This window comes from Pteropus vampyrus, unplaced genomic scaffold (assembly GCF_000151845.1).
Source record: "Pteropus vampyrus isolate Shadow unplaced genomic scaffold, Pvam_2.0 Scaffold283, whole genome shotgun sequence".
Taxonomy (NCBI): Eukaryota; Metazoa; Chordata; class Mammalia; order Chiroptera; family Pteropodidae; genus Pteropus; species Pteropus vampyrus.
Window position 1 is genome coordinate 1,151,282 of NW_011889064.1, and position 9,441 is coordinate 1,160,722.

The window sequence follows — 9,441 nt, forward strand, 5'->3', positions numbered from 1 at the left end:
AGTTGTAGATGTCTACAGCAGTGCCCAGAGGTCTCTTTCTTAAAATATGTCCTTCACATCTTAACCCCATTAGGAAAACTTTTTTTAAATACAAAATTATTGAATTCACACCTATCAGATACCTGCAGCATTATGGATAACATTAATCCCATTCCTTTCCTACTAGTTAAAAGGGTGATACTTTTAACTGGAGTTGGCAGGTTTTGCTTCATAGGGCAAGTCTAAGGGGATTGCCCTATCTGGAGATTTTCGATATTCAGAGAACAGCAAGAAAACACTGGGTAATGCCGTTGAGTTGGAGAGAGGAGAAAAGGAATTACCTTTGCCTACTTTTCAGTTTCATCTAATTTAAATTCTGATGTTGATACTGCATTGTAAGCCCTTTGTTTTGTTTACTTGTTTTATAGCCCACACAGGTATTTTTTGTTCTACCAAAAAGTGACTGTTGCCCCCTGAAAATGCTGACAGAGCCTTCACATTACAGGAATTTTCCCCGCAAGCTTTATATAGGGCACATTGTGGTATGAAATATCCGTGCCCTGGAGGCTATTGTATATCTTAACAAAGAATCATAACTTTGCAAATAACTAGGACTGAAAATATGGCCAAAGTCTCTCAGAATATTCCAAGTCTTCTTCTAGAATGTTTATCTGTTGCCATCAAACGACCATCAAAAGATTTTCCCAATGTTGGTTTTATGAAATTTCAGACATATTAAGCCATATGCACTATACTATTGGGACTCAGGGTGTCTCATAACCTCAGGGAGAAGAAAATATGCCCGAGGTTCTTGTTTCTTGGTGTGGACTTCCCTTAGGTGTGGGCTCTCTGTTACCAAAGTGTACCTTAGATGGCACTGAGGTGGGTGCTCCTGTTTTTTCTACTTTTCAGATGAGGAAATAGAGGGGCAAGGAGGTCAAATAATACGCATAAGGTCATACAGCTAGAAGATTGCCAAGCCAGAATTTGAACTTGGAACTTTGAAAACTTTGTTGGAATTACTTTCTATTTGCTTTTTTCTCAGCCGTGGGCCATAATACCTTCATTTACCACAGATTCCTGATCAAGATTATTTTATCTTGTTTTCTAAAAACTAAATTCTCTGCTTACTCTCTCCTCATTTATGCAAATGAGACACAAGTCAAGCAATGAATTTTTTAAACAAAATCTTGAGAGATTTTCTAAACTGATTTATCATAAAATCAGTTTAGATAGAGCTCCAGCCCTACAGCACTGACACCTGTCTCCTTTCGTGTTAATAATAATATTCTTAGCTGATGAAAAATTGGGTAATAACTGAGAACACATTTTGAAAAGCTAAAAGGGACAATCCAGTAAACAATGGTCTTGTTATTTATATTGCTACTATTGTAAAGGGCTTATTGTGCTTGATAGAGTTTTATATAAGTAATTTCAAAACGATCTTTTTTGGTTTGAAAACTGGCAACTCACGGTATACATGGTAACTCTGTTGACCAAAATATTGAACTAACATAATAAATTTATGTGGTAATCCTGAGTAACAGAGTTTTAAACACTTGAGGATTTCTTTCATAATTGGTGACTAGTAGATTAACAGTATTCAGAGTACAATTTCATAAAATTATGTGACTTTATCCCCAATTTCTAACAAATTCATGTTTGTTTCTAGGAATATACATATACAAATATACATAAAAGACTCATGTCACTTTATTTTCCACACAGGGTCAGGGTGTCCAGAGTTGGTGTGAAGAAGAGGTTGAAAGCCAAGTTTGGAGTCAGGAAGATGGTTTTGTTCTGGCTTGTCTATTTACTATTTAACTTTGGCATGTTACTTAACCTCTTCAAGCCCCAGTTTCCTCATCTGCAATATAGTGCCTACCTCATAAAATTTTTGAGAATTAAATGAAACTAAAGCATTTGAAGCATGGCATGAGGCCCATGTGTAAATATCTAAGTGTGAGATATTATTATTTTGGAAATATTAAGCAATATTCTCCTTTTGGCCAGTCACTCACATTTGAACCCTTTGCTAGCATATCGCTTTCAGTATACCTGCAAATATAAATTATATTGAAATATTTTCTTTGTAGCCTCAAAAGCAAATTTCCACTTTTTATTTAACATACAAAATAATTGAAAGAATATTATGATGACAATTAATTTATATCTCACTCAGATTTACCAATTGTTAATATTTCGCCACATGTGCTTGCTTTCTCCATGTCTCCATTTCCCTGCTCTGTCCCTCACCAAACCATTTGAAAGTGAATTGCAGATATCATGATAAAAATTACCCCCAAATACTTTAACAAGTGTCTCCTAAGAGCACCATGGTCATTCCCAGGAAAGTTAACACTGATACAGGAATATTTTCTAATCTGTAGCTCATATCCAATTTTTCAATTCTCCCATTATCTCTTCTCTTACATAACTTTTTTCCTTCCTAGCATCCAGTGAAAGATAATACATTGTATTTACTCGATATATTTTATAACCTCTTTTAATCAAGAACCGTTCCCTCTCTTTAAAAAAAAAAAATCTTTCATAACATTGGCATTTTAAAGAGTTTGGGTCGGTTATTTTTCAGGTTGTTTCACAATTTAGATTTATATAATTGCTGTCTTGCAATTAGATTAAACATTTTTGCCAAGAATACTACATAGGTAATGTTGTGACCCCTTAGTACATCAAATCAGGAGACATACAATGTCATTTTGTCCCATTATTGTCGATGCTGAATATGTTCAGTTGGTTGAGGAGGCCTTCTGGATTTCTCCACTACAAAGTATCACATGTTTTCATTTGTAATTAATACCTAACATGTGGGGTGATACTTTGAGACTGTGTGAATATCTTGTCCCATAATAAAACCAACAGTGGTTTTATTATCCATTAATGATACTTGCCTAACTTATTTGGTGATTAAAATGGTTACATTATAATTCTACTATTCTATATCTATTAGCTGGCATTAGTAGAGTCTGCCCTTCTTTTTTGTAGTAACATTCTAGACTCAGGGATTCTTTGTTTTAGTAAGTAAATTATTGTCATCCATTCCTAATTTTACTCTTTTTGATTTTTACCAACTTGGAATTTTACAAATTTTTAGCCATTATGACCTTCTTCAAGTTACATCCTCTGTACTTTTAACACATCCTCATCAGTTTTTTAGCAGTTCCTTTCTTTCTGGTGTAAGATATTCTAGAACCTGAACTTTCTATGCCCCAGAACTGGAATCTACCAACCATTGCTCCATGGTGCCCTGGTTCCTTCCAGTGGCGAATGTTTAGTGTTACATGTACTCAAGGCTAATGAATAAAAATATGCGCCACTAATCTAATGCCACTTTTAATTTAGTTTTTTACAAAAGGCATTTTCGAGGCCATCAACATTTTGGGGAGTTGGACTTCACACTGGGGAGCCTTCTGGAGTTTGCTGGGGTGGCATTTTTTTGCTTAGTAGAACATATCTGAGAGAATGTAGAACAAGGCCTAGGGCAGGTTCTTGCTGCCTGCTCAGGTACTGTAATCTGACCCACCACCTGGTGGATTTTGCCTTAATGCCAATCAAAGCCATCATAGCTATATATATGCTATGTGTTTGTCTGTATTATATGCATATATATATATGCACACACACACACATACATATATATACACATTCTAAAATATGTATATCACTGAATATGGAAACTGAGAATCTTTCTGGCTACTCTCATTTTTTTAAATTTCAGTCAATGTTCAAGTCTTTGGACCAAGAGAAGAAGCAGCAGAGCTCAGGGATCTTCCTGCCCTGGCAATCCATCTGGGGTTTTAGCTGAGAGCTACTTTCAGAGTTCAAGTATATTCATACTCTATGTTGCCAGCTCATTTAAATATCTTTTCTTCAGTCACCTCCCCGATATTTGCTTTGGGCATCTTCTTTTGGGTTCTTAATGCTCACTTGATTTCTCTGCAGTAGGCAATTGGCATCCAGCCCACGCTTAATCTTAGAGGACAGTTGGAGGTAAATGTTCTCCTATTTGGTCCAGTAATAAAGCTTTTTTTCTCTCCTCTCCTTGAGGCCAGCAGCACATCTCCTCTGTTTCGCTTCTCTCTTAGGACCCTCGTCACTATTTGTCAATATTATTCGCAGCTAACATTTTCCTCTTCATGTATAACTGAATTTTTTTTTATCTCTGGAGGTTATTTGGTTAAAGCGATTCAGTAAGTCTAGATTAAAATTATTAACTTTTGTATCTATAGTATGTGTTTAAGCTGACTATAAAATTTATATGCAGCATTGGACTCCAGGATCCTGAATGACCTCAGTCATTTCCAAAAATTATACCTGCTGTTTCTATCATGCAGTCTTGGAACTTGTGTGGCTTTTTGTTTATAATGATAATAGATTAGGTTACATTTTAAATTGTTTTCTAGTCTTGCCCAATTCTTGTTTTCCTTTGGAATTTTGCCAGATGACTTCATAGAAACTCGAAATAGCTACTAGCCCAAACCCTAGCAGTCCCACTTAGCACTTGGGAGTCTGTCATAAGATTTAAGGCTGCCAGTGTGCCATGTATGAGGCCTCTTCTCAGAAATCCGGAGAAGAGCTATTCTGTTTCTTGAGTTTTTTTTCTGCTGTAATCTGTCAGTAGACACAGAGCCCTAGTTCTTTTCACGTTCCTCATTGTACTAATCATTGAGTCAGCTTGGGATTCATTGTCTCAGAAAAAAATTAAAAGGATACTTTAGGACAGTGGTCCCCAACCTTTTTGGCACTAGGGACCCATGCTCCTATGAGAATCTAATGCCTGATGATCTGAGGTGGAGCAGAGGCGGTGATGCTAGTGCTGGGGAGCGGCTGCAAATACAGACGAAACTTCGCTAGCTCACTGGCCTGCCATTCACCTCCTGCTGTGTGGCTTAGTTCCTAACAGGCCACAGACCGGTACAGGTCCACACACAGAGGTTGGGGACCCTTGCTATAGGAAACCCCCAAGCACCTCACCTGACCCAGCTGCCTCCTGAGGCTTGACAATTAAACTTCTCAGGTGGTACTAATAGAAATGATATTATTGTGATCCTTGAATTTACAGGCTATGGACTCTTTCCCTGTGAATCAGAATGTATTGTCAGGACAATAGTGTGCCCAGGCAAGGTTCTAATTTAACAACATGCAGATCCCATGGCATAAGTATGACTGGCCCAAAGTAGGGTCTCATTTAGATTTGGCATGAATTACAAGGCAGTTTCACTGAGGACAGTGTGCCCACACTGCCAAGAAAGGCATGAACATACATTATTAACACAGCAAAACAACAACAACAACAAAACTGTGTCTGGATCTGGCTACTGCAAAGAACACACTGGCAAGCATGTATTGAGGGGCTATTGGCAGTATGATGTATAAGAAAGAGCAGAGTAGGTAAATGAAGGGATCCCACTTCGAGACTTGTATTCACACACAATTCAGGATGAGCATCAGAAAGAGAAGAACAAGTCTGGAAGGACAGACCCAGGTTAGGGTCATTTGTAGATGGCGTCAAGGGCGGGTGGCACAGGAGGTTGGGCCCTGGTGGGGTGGTGATAGGCATGATGCCTGACATAGGGAAAGAACTCATTAAAAGTTTATTAAAGGAATGAATGCCTTACAACTAAGAGAAAAGCAAGTGTCAGGGCCTAATGAGTGATCAGCTTTGCCCAGTGATTCTGTGGGGTCCACTTAGGGGGAGAGGTGGTTGCTGGAGACTCGTCAGTGGTTTACCAAAGTCACTTCGCACACTCCTTCCCTCCCAGCATCTCCACCACCTGAAGAGGAGCCCGGGGTGTGCGATTTGTTGAGGCAAAGAATTCATACTTGTCGTATGGAAAAAGACCACAGAATTGTTTTTTTCATGAAAGGATGATTAAATCTTATTAATTAGAACATAAGAACCTAACATATAAATAAAATGGAAGCAACATGCATATGTTGAATGTGAATCATATATGTGTGAATCGTACTTATGCACAGATATGCACGTATATTCTAGTTCTTTTGATGAAATCCTTCTCTGATAATTGGTCTCTCTTCAATTTCCGAGACTAAGACAAATTAGACTGCAGCGTTGGCAGCAGGCTCCAATGTGGTTGTGAAAGCCTTGATGAGGGAAGGCACTCTGAAGCCCTGGGTTTGCGGTATGTTCTTCCCATAATTAGTCTTGTGTTTCATAGTAGGTAATATGTCTCTCCTGAATAAGATTGCTCTTTCTTCTGTTGCTTCATTGACAAATTTCCATGATTATATACATAACATTTATAATAACAAATATGCTGATAAGAACCCCTTTGGGCTGATGACAGCAAAGAGCAAGTACACTATAATTATGACATAAAATGAGATTATGGAAATTTCATAATACTGGCTAGAATCCATTTGCAGATTCTGATGTACCCCTGCCTCAGCCATTTCAAAGTAACCTTTCATGGTCTGAGTTGCACTCTAAAAAGATCAAGCCTGTTTCCCTTGAACAAGATGATAGGGGAGGGATTCCAGCCAGTCCAATGCAGAACACCTTGTCACGTGAAGGCTCAAAAGACTGAGAACTGAAGCCCAGCTTGGCTCTTGCCCTGCTGAGGATAATCTACCTACTAGAACTCTACCAGACTGTACACCCCAAGAAGTCAAGGGCAACATCTATCTTGTTCATATCTGTAATTTGCTATAATGCTGACACATAGTAGCTTTCTATAAATATTTATTAAATGCAAATAAATTTAAAAAATGACTGATCTGGAAAGCCATAGAAAGGGGCTGCCCTGAGTAGATAATAGAACCTGACTTGGGACATTTCTGCTTCTCATTCTCACATACGGTGTTCTGTCTTGGCTCTAGAACTCTCAAGGCTTATTCCAAGCTCCTTGACATGTTAGCTGATAATAGGGCATAAAGTATAAGCCTTCCAGGGAACTCTTGAAAGTTCAAAAGAATAGATATATTTATGTTCTGGGACTTCTGGCACCATGATCACACTGTGAGAATAATCTTCGAATCAGACCGCGTAGGTGGTCACTGTTCTGTCTTCTTCTAAGGCTAGCCTAAACCTTTTTACCTAACCTCCCTGAGCCTCAGTTTCTTGATTTTTATGTAACTATAACACACTTACAGGAAAGTATACAAATCGTATGAGTTTAACTCAACTAATTTTCACAAAGAGGCCCCACCCAAACAACCAATACCTAGATCAATAAATAGAACATGAGCAGCACCACAGATGTTCCATCATAACCCCTCTTGTTTACTACCTCTCCAGGAGTAACCACAATTCCGATGTCTAAAGCATAGGTTATATTTACCTATTTTCTACTTTATATAAATGGAACTGTATACTTAACTATATACTCTTATGCCTGGTTCTTTTGCTCAAAACTAACTTCAAGATTCAGCCATTTGTTGTGCACAGCAAAAGTGTATAATATTCCATTAGATGAACATAACAATATTTATCCATTCTCCTGTTGATGGATATTTGGACTATTTCTAGTTTGAGAATAGTGATGCTACTAATATTCATATACCTGTCTCCTAGTGTCCATAGGCTTGTACTTTTTCAGGTGTATTTTTAGAAGTGAATTACTGGATTGTGAAGGATATCATGTTTAGCTTTAGTAGATACTAGCAAATAATTTTACAAGTAGTGTATAAATATGTATTCCTACCTGCAGTGTTTGAGAGCCCAGAGGCTCCACATACTCATACTTAATACTGCGAGACTTTTAATTTTAGCCATTCTGGTGGTGTACAGTGGAATCTCTTTGTGGTTTTCAGTTGTATTTCCCTCACAACTCCTGGGGTTATGCTCCTTTTCAAATTGTTATGGGCCATTTAGGTATCCTTGTGAAATACTATTCAAGTCTTTTACCCATTTTTCTGGGTACATAGTTATATTCCTTTCCCGATCATTTTATAGGAGTCTTTTCTATATCTTAGAATAGAAAATATATAAATATATATTGTAAATATGTTCTCCTGCTCAGGTTTGTGTTTTATTTCTCTTAATAGTATTTTTGATGAATACAAGTCCTAAATTTTTATGAACTTCAATCAATCCTTTTTCCCCTTTATTATCTACATTCTTCATTTTCCACCTAATAAATTGTTCCCTATGCCAAGCTTCTGTAAGTATTTTTCTGTTTTCTTCTATATGCTTTGAAGTTTTACCTTTCATATTTAGACCTATATTCCATCTAGAATTGATTTTTGTGTGTGATATAAGATGCGGTAAAATTAATTTTTCCCATTTAGATATCCAATTAAACCAGCGCTATTTATTTACTGAAAGAATTATTTTCTCCCCATTGCACCGCATTGTCATTTTTGTCATAAATAAAGTGACCTCGCATGTATGATTTATTCCTAGAGTTTATTCTGTTCTATTTGTTTATTTTTGTGTCAGTACCACAGGGTCCTAATTACATTACTTTATAATACACCTCGGTATACAGTAACGTAAGGGCTCCAGCTTTGCGCTTCCTCAAAAACGTCTTGCCCTATCCTGTGCATGCACATATAAATTTTAAAAATCAATTTTGCAGTTTACACACACATGGACACACACACACACACACACACCCCTCTGCTGAAATTTTGATTATGATTATGTCGAATCTACAGATCAATTTAGGGAGAATTTACATTTTTATAATATTTCAATATATTAACATAGTATATATTCCCGTATTTAGGTTTCTTAATTTGTCTTGACAATATTTTCTAACCTATAATATAGTGGAATCGCACAATTTTGTAAGATTTATTCCTAGGTATTTTATGTTTTTGATGCTTTTAAAATTGTAACTGTTAAAAAAAAGTTTTCAGTTAAAAATTTGTTGCCAATTCTAAGATATAAATAATTTTATATTGATCATGAGTTCAGCATTGTTGCTAGTTTTACTTAATAATTCAAATAGTTTATCTGTAGAGTTTTTTTCCTACATAAGCTGTTATGCCATTTTCAAATAATGATGGTTTTATTTCTTCATTTTCAATCTTGTACTTTCTTTTCTTGTCTTATTGCCTTGGCTGAGACTATACACTGGGAGAGTGGCAGTCATTATTTAACTTCCAGGGTTTTTATCCACCTAAATTAAAACAAGGCCTTCCCTCTTCTCAGATGAAGAAATCTGGCTTTAGATAAGCTTTAAAATTGTGCAAGGTGGGGGTGGGGGTGGTGGTAAAGAAGGGAGAGTTTGTATCAAAAGAAATGAAGAGGGGAAAAAAAACAGTGGAATAAGTGGCAGACCTATCGTGCCTGTGTTTTGCCCACCTATAGTGCAAGCTAATACTATTTGCATATCTATGCACTGAGGCCTGAGGTGTTGGGAGAGGAGGTAGAGTCGCCTTAGCAGGAAATAAGGACAAGCTAGTTCACAGAAGATTCTATCATCCCCCAACATGAGAGAATCTGGCCAACTGAACAGAAGCACCAAGTCTTAG